Below are 15,970 nucleotides of genomic sequence, written 5' to 3'. Positions count from 1 at the left end.
TCCAATGATGAAACTGATATCAGGTTTGTTTCTCAAAACAAACAAACACAGAAAACACAAAATGAATAAGCAACACAAAGGCTCACAATATATGAACAGAGCTAAATTAAGCAAGCCTATCATATACAGATTCATAGGTTGTACACTATAAAACCCCAGGAGACACCATTCATGTAAATAACAAATTGAATGACACTGCTAGAAATAATGCAGTGCACTGCCTGTACAATTGAATATGCAGGCCCTGAAAGTGAGCTTTAATGCTATCTTCTGCCTTCTTTAGACCTAGTAGGGACAAGAGGATAATGAGCTCAAGAGAGAGTAAATGGTTACATATTTTTGTTCTCCTGGCCTGGAATTTTACATCCTCATATTAAAGGAAAGTTACTGATTTTGTTCAGCAGCCTGCAGTTACAGTGAGCTGTGCTGCCTCTTTAACCAAGTATTTACACCAGTAGTTGTAACCACAATGCAATGACAGTGTGTGGTGTGGGTAAATGGTCACCTTACATCTCTTCTGTGTGGACTCTCCCTTTTATGGTGCTAATTGGGTGTTGCAATCACTCTTTTGGAGAGAAACTGAATGATGGGATTCTGGGTTGTCTGTTCAAAGAAATTCACCAAATTTTCAAATTATATTACAAAAAGATCCCTACATTTCAAATGTGCCCTTTTGTTTAAATTCAAACTACTGTACTATAATCAAGTTACATCTCTTGCTTATGTCTTAATGCCCATAGTCCTCAGCAAACTTAGTAGAGAACAGGTTGACCAAAGGGGGATAGTCTTTTAAAAAGTAGCATTTGTATTGGGAGGAGAGTTTGGGCTTCCTTATGGTGGGGTTTCCTGGGGCCTCTTTAATACTCAGGCTAAATGCAAGTTCTTTCCCACACTTTTAGAATGTAACCTCTCTTTTCAAACACCTTTGACAGCTTATTGCATATCGGATAAAGTAAAATGGGTAAGTCCTTACCAAAATGACTCTAAATTTCCCAGCATTACTGCCTTTTCATCTTTCAAACTTCAGTTTAAATGTCACTTCCATGGAAGGGTCTTCTTGACCAGTTTATCTAAAATAAAATTGTGTTGTCATGCTCTATCACAGACCCTTGTCTCCTCCTACAATAAACTATATACTTTAAGGTAGTGATCTTTATAGCTCAACCTCTGTTTTATGTCTATTCAGTTTCTGAAAGTAGGTACTAAATGAACATGTGTTGGATAGTGAAATAAGTGATGGAGGGAAGGAGGGAGGGAGGAAGGGATGAAGGTAGGACCTTTGACAAAGACTCTTTCTGTCTTATTTCTTTCTGGCTTCTCTAACAAAATACTGGACTTGGTAGCTTATAAAAAACAAAAACTTATTTTGCAAAGTTCTGGAGGCTAGAAAGTCCAAGATCAAGATGCCAGCATGGTGTCATTCTGGTGAGAACCTTCTTCCTGATTTATAGCCAGAGTCTTCTTGCTGTGTTCTCACATGGTAGAAGGGGGCTAATGAGGTCTCTGTAATCCTATTCATGAGGGAATATGTAGAATTAAAAAAAATACAACAAGCTAGTGAATATAATGGAAAAGAAACATATTTACAGATATATAAATAGACTTACAAAAACTAGTGATTACCAGTGGGGAGAGGGAAGTGAGGAGGGATAATATTGGGGAAAGGGGATTAAGAGGTACCAACTATTATGTATAAAATAAACTACAGGGAAATATTGTACAACACAGGAAGTATAGCCAATGTTTTATAACTATAAATGCAGTATAACCTTTAAAAATTGTGAATCACTATTGTACAGCTATCACTTATATAATATTGTACAGCAACTGTATTTCAATTAGAAAAAAAAGTAATCACAATAAAATCTGAAAAAAAGGCATTAATCTCATTGATGAGGGCTCCACCTTGATGACCTAATCACCTTCTAAAGGCTTCACCTCCTAATACCATCAATTTTGGGGGTTAGGATTTCAACATATGAATTTTGAAGGAAAAAAACATTCAGACCATAGTGCTCTCCTTTGACCAAATTTCAGTCAGGCTTCTTTGAGTCCTCTTTCTAACTAGTCCCTGATCTTAGGCTCCGTCCTTGGCCTGTTTAGACCAGACTTAGCATAAATCCTGCTGGGTCCATTTAGCAAAAATTCTCCACCCTTGATAGATGATCAGATTCTTTATCCCTTACTCTTCATGTCTTATCATTCTGGCCTGCCTACAGAAAAAATTTTGTCAAATTGGTTTAACCAGAATTCCCCTTATCGCTGATGTTTCCTCAGTAATTTTCTGTCTACTGACCCCTGCCCTGCTCCTCGTCTGTACATCTCTAGTTGTTCTTAATGTATTGGGATATGAGGCTAACCTTCTCCTACTTCAAAACCTCTTTGTAGTAGTACCCCTGGTTTATCCTATCTTTAACAAGTGTCATGAATCGTTTTTTTCTTTAACACCTTCCAAGATTTTCTTTACCTACATCTCCTTGAATGTGCAGTCACTTTTTCCACGCCTTTGTTTACATTATAGTCTGTGCTTGAAATGCCCTACCTTCTATGCCCTAGTTCATATCAAACCCCTCTGCAATATCAGTATCCTTCTAGTCCTGTATTAAATACAGTGTCATTCAAGATAGCCTGTAAAACTCCTGTTTGCATGAATATTTGCCATTGTTCATCTCCCTATTTCCTCTTAGATTCTTAAATAGAACAATGTATGCACTTTCCTTCTACTAGATTTTAAACTGTAGTGATGCAAGAACCAGGCATCATTTTGTGCCCTGCTAATCCCTAACACCAAATGTTAAGAACAGTAGAAACTCAATAAATACCTAGATTTGTCGAATTATGGTCCTACTATATAGTGAAAAATACAAGGGCAGTTGAATTGGATTCTGATCTCCCCTACTTATGAGCTATGTGACCTTGGGTCAGTTATTTAACCTCTTAGTTTTAGTTTCATTATTTGTGAAAGGCAATAATAACTAAATCAATGGGTTGTGTTAAAGATTAGATGACATTCTATGTAAAGTAAATGTGATACTATATGTAAAGGTGTCTCCTGCTTAAGGTCAGAAGTCTGTGAAAATCAGGCAATTTTTGTTAATATATAACCAGGAGACTATTTCCTACTAAATGGAAACAGTTAGTATGTTTTATATGTTAATCCAACAACCCCAGCACATTTCCTGAAATGGAATAAAACAAAACAAACAAAAAATTATGTTATCATTTAGATATTTAAAACCGACATTTCCCAATCATTTAATAATCAATATAGTGTTAAACATTGCTTTGTTTGTAGTAACATGGTCTCTCCTAACTCCAGTAACATCAGAGTTACATCTTCTGTGACACTTTGCAGGCTTTTCCAAATGCCTACACATGATTCTAAAGTTTAACCAATGTATTTGGAATGTAACTCAAGATTTTCCTCAACCACCGTGTTAATTATAAAAGTTCTTTTGCATTTGGAGATGAAAATATGTTTTATTCCTGTATAGTCACTGACTGAAGAACATTTGATGGAGAAATAATTATATTCTCTGTAGTATAAGTATTAAAACAAAGAGCTCCTTTAACAGGGAAGCAATAAACAGATATTTTGTGGGGTGTATCTCCAATAGGATTGCTAAACACAGTGTGGGTGTTAATAATTGTTGTTTTCTAACTTCCTTCCATTATGAATCAAAGTAATACTAAGCCAAAGATTAAATTTAACATGGTCTTCATTTCTGATATTCAGTTATTAGATTTTTATATTCAGTTAAAACATTCATTTTTGGGGTTATTTTTTAAAAACATAATTCAATTATGTAAACATATCTAGGGCTTTATTGATAATGGCACCCACTCCAGCCCACCTACCTCATTTGTATTTCCATATATCCTGAGTGAGTCAGTCTATTTTTGGGGTTTTTAAGAAATCTGGGTGTTTCCTAGTCAATGGTTATATTTATATGCACATCTGAGCCATTTGCATGGTTTCTTTGTAAGTTTATTATCCCAGAAGCTTAAAATAAGTTCATGACAACATAAAAAGTATTGTATACAAACTTCATTTTAACTGTAGACTGTCTACATCCCCTAGCCCCAATACTCATAACTGATAGCTTGTCAGAGATGACCTTGTCTTTGGGGATTAGAAGCATAGAAAACAGAGAAAGGAAAGAAATCATGGAACTCATTCAGTTGGGGATGAAGAGGTGGGTAAATAAATGCCCTTTGCTTGGAAAAAAAGATGAATTTCCTACTTGAGGACAAATCTCTTTAAAATATTCAGCTGTTCTAGTGATTAATTCTTTCTTGCAAATTTAGTTGCATTAGGCAGGTACTGCAAGAAAAAAATTAATGTATATGCCTTGGTATAGTAAAAAAATATATGTATAGACAGAAAGAATATTTCATTTATCTAGTTGTTGAATAGCCTTGAGATAGAGCGGTGGAATGTTATTTATAATGTGTGTATGTATGTGTGTGTGTGTGTGTGTGTGTGTGAGAGAGAGAGAAGCTGTTTGACACTAACATCCTTTTTTTTTTTACTGACTTAAAAACAATAGTTCAATAGATAATTGTGGGTTAAAGAACTGATTGATACCTGACAGAAAGTTTTCCTCATATTGATTACATGTAAAAATGCCTAGGAGAGGATGGGATTGACAATAACCATCAGTAAATTTCAAAACTGAGATGAGAATCTAGTTGACAGCAGGGTGTTCAGTACAGAAGTTTGTTTCAGCACTGATGCTGTCTTCTAAGGTTCAGCACCTATCTATCTGTATACCAAATATCTGTGCAAGAACCGTGTAGTGTAGTGGATGAAAACTGAACTTGTAATTGGGGCATAGGGATTAGATTCCAGATAAGTTCTTTCTACTGGTGCTATCTTAGAGAGCTACAGCTCTGAGAATAACAGTCTTTGTTTTTAAACTATCTCTAAGGATCTTTGGGATCTAAATTTCTATGATACTCTGATCCTATTTTCTGATTGTAGGGATACTATATGTTGGAAGATAGCTAGATAGATCAATGGATATATATATATGGGTGGGTGGAAAGATGAGTGGATATACACACACATACATATATGCACAATGTATACATATATAAAAGTATATGTATATATGAGTGTGTGTAACACATATGGTTTATTTCCATGTATATGTGTGTGTTTAGAGTGATTTCCCAGATTCTGGCCACAGTTTTCTTCATAAATATGAAACATTTTTGCTTGCAAATATGACAATAAATCATCTATCATCTATTATTAAAGAGGCAAGACCTCTTAACAGCAAATGGGACTTGAAAGAGACTTTAAGATTATGAAAAATAACCATTAAAATAATCCACAAATATTTATGTGCATGTGTTGTAGAAATGCTTCTTAATGGATACAAGTATAAAGGTGAATAATATGCAGATTTTTTCTGTATAACACAGGGAACTGTATTCAATATCTTTTAGTAACCTATAATGAAAAAGAATATGAAAATGAATACATGTATGTTTATGTATGACTGAAACATTATGCTGTACACCAGAAATTGACATAACATTGTAAACTGACTATACTTCAATAAAAAAGGTGAATAATTGAATTATCATGAATATATCCATAAAGAATTCTAATATTGAAAAGGTACTAGGCAGTCCTAACTGACTATCAGGAATCTGATCTTGCCAAAATAATAACTTTCACTTTTGATATATAGTAAACATACTATTAGCAGAAACATATTTTTGTAGCAATGACCTTAGAAGATTAAAGCTCATGTAAAAACACACAAATACTGGAGTCTACATTTTACTCCTTTAACCAACATGTTTACTTTCATGGGACACTAAAGACCTCAGGCATCAATATTAGAGAGTATTTTATTAAATATATATCATTACACAGTGAGTGGATAGACATTAGATCTGTATTCTAGACAGATTATATACATTTCTGTGGCGTAGTTGGCTTTATTTGAGTGGAATAGGCCATCAGTGAGAGGTCAAGAATGATTAGCTATCTATACATGCTTGGAAGTTTAGAAATAACTAAGAATTTAGATGGAGAGGCTTAAAAAGCTGAAACTAAAAGTGACTATATAATCATTGAACTTTAAAGTTGGAAAAAGCCTCATTCTTTTTCAAATGAAAAAGCAATAACTGAGTCATTAACTGCATTTTTAAAAAGTCTCATGGCAAGAGAGTGACAGATACAGGACTTTAAACACATGGCTCTGGGTCCAGTGCTCTGTCATACCATGTTTCTCCCCAACATTTGATAAATCAAAACATACCTATGGGCACACATGTGCGCGCGTACACATGCACGCACTGGTAAAAACCCAGGGTTCACCCTTCAGCTTGCTTTCAACAATATGGAAAACATGGATTGAATCTTTCAGATATTATTTCAAAGCAGATAATCCAAACCCCATTTCTCTCATCTGGTTCCAAGCATTGTTTAATGTTCTATAGCTGGATATAATTATTCATTAGGGATCTCACCTGTGGGTTTGTCACCAGTTGTGGGTTCTGGCCAGCGGAAGTCCCACCGAAATGGAATGAATTACTCAAGACTCTGGGGAAAAGTCAAGAGAGTGAGAGGGAGTTGGGAGCCAACTCCAGGAGCCTCTCAAATCTCTCATATTTATTGAGTACAGTTGAAGCAGGAATTTAGGGAAGGACAGGGTGGGATCACAGTGAGTACAAAGGCTTTGTTTATTGTTGGTGTTTGGCTCAAGGTCAGAAGACCCTTTTTGGTGAATCATAATCGTGTTGAGCCTTTCAGCTTATCAGGGCGCAACATATGAGAATCAGCTGCTTGACAAGATTTTCTTGGACTCAGGCGACTGTGCCTGTCTTAGGTTGCCCCCTAAGGGGGTCTTACCTGTCATTGGCTAACCAACCTTCTCACCTCTGAGTCTGCAGCTTTCTATAAGTTGTTTACCATTCCAGCCCAAGGCTGTTTTGGGGATAGAAGACTAACACCAGGCACGCCCAGCGTTTATAGCCAGGGGCCTGGGTTATTGCTAAAACCTCAAGGCAGTTACTAAGCACATCCTCTTTAAGGAGATAAGTGGCTGGGATCTGTTACAATTTGTTAACCCAATCATGGGCTCCCACACTCACCTATTGTTCAACACTCGAATTTGTGATGGCCATGCGGTGGACTCCATTGTCTTGAGAGAAAGGCTTACACAGTGAAGCATTTGTGGGTGAAATGAACACAAGGAGAGAAAACTAGAGGAAAGGTATTGGTGAGTGTATAATGAGTTGTTGCTTTTCTACATTGATTATTCCTGAATGACCATTTTTATTAACATGAGCTTGTACTATATGCTTGATGTATGATACATGTAGGCTCCTTTAAATTACAATATAATTGTGGCATATGTATCTCTGGCTACAAATTTAGATACCAAAGAACCTAAGGAGCTCTAAGAGTCAAGTACCTTCATGGATTTTTTTTTTTTTTTGATCCTGACGTCTTTCTTTCTTTGTTTCTTTGGTGAGAATTGAATAGAAATAAAAGCTAAAAAGTCATCCTTATTTCTGTATTTCTTTTTCTCAGGTAACATCTCCAGGAATCCTTCCTTGATTGTCCCTCCCCTCCTCAGAAAAAGATAGTTTCTCCTGCTCTTTACAATCAAAACTCCCTGGGCAACCCTTTCCCATACTTGTTATAGCAAGGTGTCAAATTGTGGATTTTCTTGTCTGAATATTCTTGAGCTTGTGAGAAAATTGAGTGCAGGGGCTGAATCTTGCAACACTGTATCTTCCAGTACCAAGCACAAAAGAATCAACTAATATGTAGCTTAAAAAAAATAGCTTGTATATATTGTAGGTGTCCAACTCATTTATACATCAAATATACGAAATAATCAAGGCTAAGAAATATAATAGGAAAAAACTAATGTTAAGGAGGATTTACAAGTGAGTTGAAAAGGGATTTTAGGAAAGAAATCGTGATTTAAGATTATTCCAGTTCTTTTTTTAACCTAGTATATTTTGAGGATTGATACAGAAGAAAAAGCTGTTCAGTATGAAAATTTGTGAAAGTCTGTATCTGTTAGTTCATCAGCTAAAATGCAGTGGTATCCCCATAACTGCTTATCTTTCAAAATTTTTCTTACATGTCAACTTCTTGTTGAAAATGTTTCTGAGACTAATTTTTATTTATCTTTTAAAATCTCTTGAAATTAAACATGGTGATTTACCATAAGATATATTGGTTTATTTAGGCTATCATAATAAATTTGAGAGGGGGTATAGCTCAGTCTTTGCATTGAGAAGCATTTTAGAAAGCACAGTTAATTACCCAAAAGCAATTTATAAAGGAATTCAAATTTTATCCATTTTTCATTAAAAAATTAAAGGTAATTAAATTTACAGAAAGGTGGAACATTCTTAAATATCCACCTCCTACTCAGTTTTCTTGTGTAACCGAGCAGGACCCTGTGGGTTCTTCCCAGGACAGACCCCCCACCCCAACCCCCCGCCCTCATATCCTCTGCTGTAGCTCCTCTCTGAAGTACCTGGATAATAGTATCTGACGCACATTTCCTGAGTTGTTTTTCAGATGCTAAAGCCTCCATCAAACGGAAGACATTTAACTACTTGATGACCATAAGCACATAGCCCCCAGGCCTATTGGAGCCTAAGGATTAATAATGTTAATCCCTGTGACCCTGTCCTTTAACCTCACCAGCAACCAGAGAATTGTGCACAAGCTGTTCACATACCCTGCAACCCCTTCATCCCTTACCTGGCCTTTCATGAAACCCATCAGGTGCTTTGGGCTTTTTTGAGCATTACCTGTCCCAGACTCCTTGTTTGGTGCCCTACAGTAAGTAGTTGCTACATTTTCCTTTACCACAACATGGTGTCTGTAGGTTGGCTTTACTTCCTGCAGGCAAGCCGACCCAAGTTTGGTATGATAACACTCATAGTACTTCTATGGGGATGGAGAAGAACCAAAATATTTTGGCAGACCACAGAACAGGAAGTTAGAGAGCCTTCCTGTAACAGAAACAATTTGGCCAGAATGCTACTGAGTAAGGTGCAGGACACTACCAACATAACCACTGTGAAATAATTCTATCCATCTCTAATCATTGCAGCATTTTGCTTCATATTCAACTTTCTAGGTGAGAAGCTGTAATCAAGGCTGAGCTGTGCTCTTCTCATTAGAAAGACCAAAATAGAGATTATCCTCATAATAATAAGGCAGAATTAGATACTGGACAGTCAGATATGACAAATACCTTTTAAAGTAAGCTGGAATGTTTGGATTTTGATTTCTAAGGCAAGGGTTGGCAAACTTGTTCTTAAATGGCCAGATAGTAAATATTCTAGTCTTGCCAGCCATATGGTTTCTATGGCAACTAATCAATTGAAAGCAGCCATGTGCAATACTAAATCCATGGACTTGGCTGTGTTCCAATAACGCTTTATTTACAGAATAGATGGCCAGCCTTAGTTTGCCAAACATTCAGTTCTTAGGAATGGGAAGATCTTGAAGGATCTCAAGTCTTTTTTATGCCTGATGAATTGGCCATTTCCTCCATGACTAGGTGAGGAGGCAGCTACAAAAAGATCAAAAGTCATAGTCCCTGTCCTCAGTGAAGTTATAATGCAGTAGATAAGGCCAAAATAAAGCATAAAATCATCATAATACTTTATAGGACATAATACAGAATTAATTTAGAAGTGTTCCTACTCTCCAAACTTACCCCCCAAATTATATAATTCCTGATTCACTATTTCTTCCTTTTGTGAAATACAGCTAGTGCTCAAAAAGCCTGAACTACCCTGTGGGTTTCAGTAAAGCATTTTTAAAGCCCAGGTGAGGGAGACGGGGGTCACAGGGTATGTGAACAGCTTGTACACAATTCTCTATTTGGTCTATAATGAGGTAACAGGGCAGTGTCGCAGCTGTTAACATTATCAATTCTTAGGCTCCAGTAGGCTTGGGGTCTATGTGCTTATGGTCATCAAGTAATAATGTGTTCCGTTTGATGAGGGTTTTAGCATCTGTAAAACAACTCAGGAAATGTACATCAGATACTTCAGATAAGGTACTTTAGAGAGACGCTAAAGCAGAAGATATGGGGGAGGAGTGTGTCCTGGGAAGGACGCATAGGGTCCTGCTCAGTTATATGAGCCCTGATGTTATTCCCTAAAGCCTCTAGAGGTCGAGGACAGACAGATTTGGTTTCCATTTTTTCTTACCAAAAGCATTCTAATGTATACACGTGACATAAAAATACTCTACTGATTTAGTTCCTGCTCAGAGCTATTGCTCAGGGCTGTACACAACTCCAGCATGTGCCATTCGTATTGACAACAACATTACGAATGGCACCCATTGGAGTTGTGCAGTGACCAAACTTCATAGTTGTAAAAGGCTGCACTGCCTTGTGTCTGCTCGTCTTTCCAGCTCCCCTTCAATTGTCTTATATTCATGCTCTACAGTTGGGTCAATTCCAACTACTTTTACTATCCATATGAGCCATGGCATTACTTGCTCTTTTTGTGATCTCATTGTTCCCAGTGCCAAATGCAGACTCTTCACAATTTGTTCATCCGACAAAGTTGTACTCATTCTTTAATGTTCTTCTCAGATATCACCTTTACTGTAAAAGTCTTCTTGTCACATCGTTCTTCTGCCACTGACCCTAGGCATTTGTAGTACATGACTTTAAATGTAAACAACACTTTGTGTACATTTCTATCAGTGCATCTCATGATAGTTTTATATTAGTCTTCTGTACTAACCTATGTGCTTTTAGCAAACAGGTTTGTCTAATTGTGGCTTAGTAGAGGAGACTCTGGCATGTACTAAATGCTTGAATTACTCTCTTTGTGGACTCTTTGATGTATTCATTAACATTCATAATTCACTGAATGAACCAAATCATTTAATACTTAGAATTTCCAGTCCCCCATTATCACACATATCCAGATGCAGCAATATTTACTTCTTTCTATCAGTTGCTGATATCAACTAAAAAACAAATCTTGACATAGTAAGGAGAAACTTTATTAAGAATAGTAAGTGCAATGAGAGGTCTGTTGTAATGGAGAAGGTTCTCTATTGCAATTGGGGAGGAACTATTGCAGCAGGGAGAATGCTGTGACCATAAGATCTGCCAAGCCTCTCAAAGGTTAGTCAAAAGGGGTTTTTGTTCTCCTGGGAGGAAGAAGCAAGGTTAGTAAGAGTAAAGTGTGGGAAAGTGGGATAAAAGAGTGGCTTGATTGGATAGTAGTTCAGAGAATATTTTACCCTGAGGTCAACCTGTTCTCAGGAGAGATTGTTGACTCAGGCTGACAGTGAGCCAGAGTTCTGGAGCTGGAGGAAAGAGCGAAACATTAAGGTTTGATTAACAAACATTTTGTTCCAGTTGATTAGTAGGAACAAACACTTCAGCTGATAATTTATGAGACAAAAAAAAAAGGGAATTTTGAGAATTTTTCTCCGGCCCCTGCCATAGGTAAACCAGAGGAAGCATCCGTAAGTCATACGGGGAAGGGTGATTCTTTGCAATAAGCTGTTTTCCACAATACAAAGGGCAGAGGGATATCTTAACCTTTGCTGTTTTCCAGTATTGCAGAGCTCAGGCAAAATTCAATACTGTCACTAATAATAAAGTTTTCAGTACTGAAAGAGAAAATTAGATCTATTATATAAAACTTTATTTTTTTTCCAGTGGTCATCACACAGCCAGTAAATGTATCTACCTGTTAAATTTAGTTTCCTTTTATCTTAGAGAGTTCTCCCAAATTAAATAGGCCAGGGATATTTTTATAAAGAACCAAATATTGTTTTCCTGCCTAAATCAAGAGTGTGGACTGAGTATCAGAGACTTACGAGATTTATTTCAAGCTAAAGTCACCTTCATTTACTTGATAAGACTGTAGAGGGCACAATTATACCGGAACAAAGCTTGAGTGAAAGACTAAGAACTTTATTAAATAAAATACACCTAGCTAATTCCCCAGTGTGTGTGCTGTCAGTGATTCATATCTGCCTTTCAGAACAAAGGTTTTTTTTTTAATCTTCTTAAAAGAAGGTTTTCTTATTTGTCACATTTCTTTCTTTTTAATTAATCTCAACCACATTTCATGTGGGAAAATTTGTTTGAAGAGGTGGAATTATAAATGAATCCAGCATTATTGTTACATTTCCCACATTAAAATGTTATTGTAAGCTAAGGCAAGAAAGTAAAAGATAGTTGATTAAAACTGCTGGGGAAGTGAACAAGCATTATTAAAGATAAATGACAGGTTTCTGTTACTCTCTTGGAAGTAGCATGTAGTAGTCGACAGACTAAGAAATTAGTTGGGCTATCTGTAAGCTATTTGAAGCATAGTTTTTTCAAAGCTAAGTAAAGTTTTCTCTAATCAACAACTAATTTCTGATTTCAAAACCCTTTAGTGTTCTTGATGCAATTACCACCATAATAAAGCATGCCCTTCTTCCTAATGGTCTACTTCTCCATTTCCTTTTATTATGATTGTGTAAAACAAGTGTCATATATGCATTATTTATATTCTCTCATCACGCTGCTTTCATTCCACATTCCATCAATATTTTATTTTCAACCTCTATGGTGGCTTTATAATTCCCAAATTCAAAAGTTTTTCTTCTGTCTCATTTACTTTAAAATCTCAATTGCTTTTGATAATTTGCTGCTCATAGCTGACTCTTTTTCCTTGAATTATGTGACTGTATACTACCTATTACTATATATTCAGCAGATCAGTTTGTTACCTTGAGTGCATCTTTTGGATTCTTTCCATCCCACTATTTTTGGAATTCACCAAACTTCTGCATTTTGTCTGCTGGTTCTCCTCTATCAGAATATTTGTTCAGTTTTATGGTTCCAACTAAAAACTGCCATTGGATTGATTATTACCTCAATGGAAAATGGCTCTTATATCTATATAGTTTACTCTCACTAAAGCTCTAGGATTATATTGATAACTGTCTTCTAAATATTCACAAATGGATGTCTTGCTATTCCTTCAAAGACAGCTATTCAAAAATAATTTTTTTCCTCTAAACCTAGATGCCCTTTCTGAATTTCTTATCCTTCTACCTCTACCATAACCTTCAGACACAAAAAATTTTTTGAATATTTTAAAACTTCGACCCTATAGCCTCATTACTACCCTCCTAGGCCAGGCTTTTAAGCCCAGGTAACTAGTCTCTGAGTCCGTTAGAATGTGTAGGGGGCAGAATTTCTGTATGCTTTGTTCATTAATATAGCTTAATCACAAAGGATGATAACTAGCCCAATGAATATTTGTCAATAAATGAATGAGCCCAAATATTCAAAATTAGGTTCTGCAATTATTTATTTTGCATTAATTACCAGATGAATATTTCAATACCACTTTTGTATTGCCACTTTTCTGATCAGAAACTTCATTTAGTCTACTTTGTCTCTTTTTTCTGACTTTTAAGATTGTCCATTTCCCTATTCTAAGGTGATCCTAAGAAAGTGAATTAATATTGTGCATGAGTGAGCACATTGGAGTTAAACAGCCTGAGTTTGATTATGGTTCCTTCATTTTCTAATTGGGAGAGTTGTTTAATTTTCTGTGTCTTGATTTCTACATCTGTAAAATAGAGATAGTGATCATTGTATTAATGTTAGTGTGAAATAAGCTAGCACATTTTAAGCACTCAAATAGTGCCTGGCATTTAGTAAATGTTCGATGTGCATTATTATTATTACTATTACATTATTAGACTCTATATTTCAAAGTATTATTTATGCATCAGTCAGTGATATCCAGATGTTTAATACAACACATCCCATCTTTCAAACAAAATTTTACATGTAATCCTAATAAATTTATGAAATACAAAACCAATGCTCCTTTGATTATTTGTGCCCTCCCCTCTTTCATAAAACCATAATCTCCTGGAGAAAATCCCCACACTCCAAGGACTGCATTTTAAAAACCACTGGTCTAAGTAACTTTTTTTTTCTAAGAAACTTTTGATGTAAGTATTTATTGATTGATTAAATCATGTCAAAAACCATTAGCTTGTAGAAGTAGCAGATGATTTAATAATTCGTCTATTATTTTGCCTGTGTCAAATAAAGGTATTCTAAGACCAGGAAGTTACATTTGAAATATTATGTAGCACAATTTCCATATATTTCAGTAAATTAATTTAGATCAAAGGAATAAACTTTATTTTTTATAATAAATGAGGGAGAAGTTTGAATTAGAAGTCATATTTAAGGAATCAAAGTATTGTGCTATTATAATTATCATATACAGAATAAATTATCTCCCTTTGAGCATTTGAAGATGATTTAAAACATTAGTTTCTGAACTAAACCTATAAGATGTAAAAACAATTTTCTAAATAATGATATTAATAATATTTACCCTTTGCCTGCAACTCTTTAGCTTACTAAATCTTTAGACTTTGTGATATCCCCATTTCTAGCAAAAAGATGTTTATTAGTACTCTTTAACTGGAAATTTTTGAGAAAAAATTACTTGGTATCATTAAAAGAAAGATATTATCTAAAATTATACTGCCTTATTCTTAGAATTTCCTGATGATCAAATGAACATCTGACTAGGAGTTATGTACTCTTAAAGAGCTTGAGGGGAACATATTCATGAGATATTTTAGTCCCTTTATTTTACAGATGAGAAAAATATGAGCCTGCTGAGCTAAGCAATTTATCAAAGATAAATGGTTGCGTATTAAATATTAAGAAGTATTAAAATTGCTGTTCCCAATCCAGTACTCTTTCCACTATTTGGCAAATTAATTGTATAGTCCCAAGCATCAAAATATTTTCTCCTGTGTCCTAGAGAGAACAGAATATTATGTTTGGGAATCCAGATGACATCCCCACTTACAAAGCAACATGAAAGACAATTTTAAGTTAAAATTTTGGGTTAAGCAGGTGGTGATTAATGGATTGATAGTGGCTTCTAAAGGAATAGAACATAAATCAATAAGCAGAAGTACTGCAGTCATCTGTTTTTCTGAATTTCAGTAAACAGGGCTGTTCTAAGAAGGATTGAGAAGTAGAAAAAGGCTGGTGTTTTTTGAATCTGTGGTTGTCTATATTGAACTCGTTTTCTTTTTTCTTTACCTTTTTAGGTGCCTCTTGCCTCTGTTCTATCCTTATAGCAAAACTTTTTCTAGGAAACTTATCTCAAACTCATTCATACTCAAACGTAAATGGCTCACAAGCCTTAAGTTACTGTCTCTCCCAGGGAAGTGTGAAGAGTGAGATTTAAGAGGGGTAAAGAAGGTAGAGTTATAGAATGAATATGTAAATGTGAGATTTCAAGCATCAGTGAGAAAGAGAGTAACAATTTCAAATTATAGGGGGATAGACTTCTGGGTGCTTCTAAACCCACTGGCAATTTCTACAAATAAACAAAAAACAAACATACAAACACACAACAAATAAAACAGCCAAACATAAAAAGAAAAACACCCAAATTAATGGGATTTGGCTACATTGAAGCAGTTTAATTTGTGGAATATTGACTTATTTAATAAATTGAGCCCCTCAGTCCATGAACATGCTATATTCCTTAATTTATTTAGGTATTCTTCAATTTTTCTCAATAATATTTTACAATTTTATATAGAGCAATCTTTATATCATCTCATTAGATTTATTTTGATGTTTCTTTTTTAGATATTATTATCAAGAGCATCATTTTCTGAATTTCACTGCTGTTCACCTGTACAAATGCAATTGATTTTTTAAAATATTGACCTTGTATTCAGCAACCTTGTCAAATTATCTTGTTTATTCACATGGTTTACCTGTAGAATTTGTTTCACATTCCATAAATGATAGAAAGATCAATTCTCAATCAGTGGAATAAATCTAAAATTTCATACAAATAATAATGTTTCTAAAAAATGCATATAGCAAAAATTGGTAGGAAAAGAAGAATAAATACATAACTCCACAATCATAGTGGG

This window comes from Vicugna pacos, chromosome X (genome assembly GCF_048564905.1).
Source record: "Vicugna pacos chromosome X, VicPac4, whole genome shotgun sequence".
NCBI lineage: Eukaryota > Metazoa > Chordata > Mammalia > Artiodactyla > Camelidae > Vicugna > Vicugna pacos.
Note: the sequence above shows the minus strand (reverse complement) of the source record.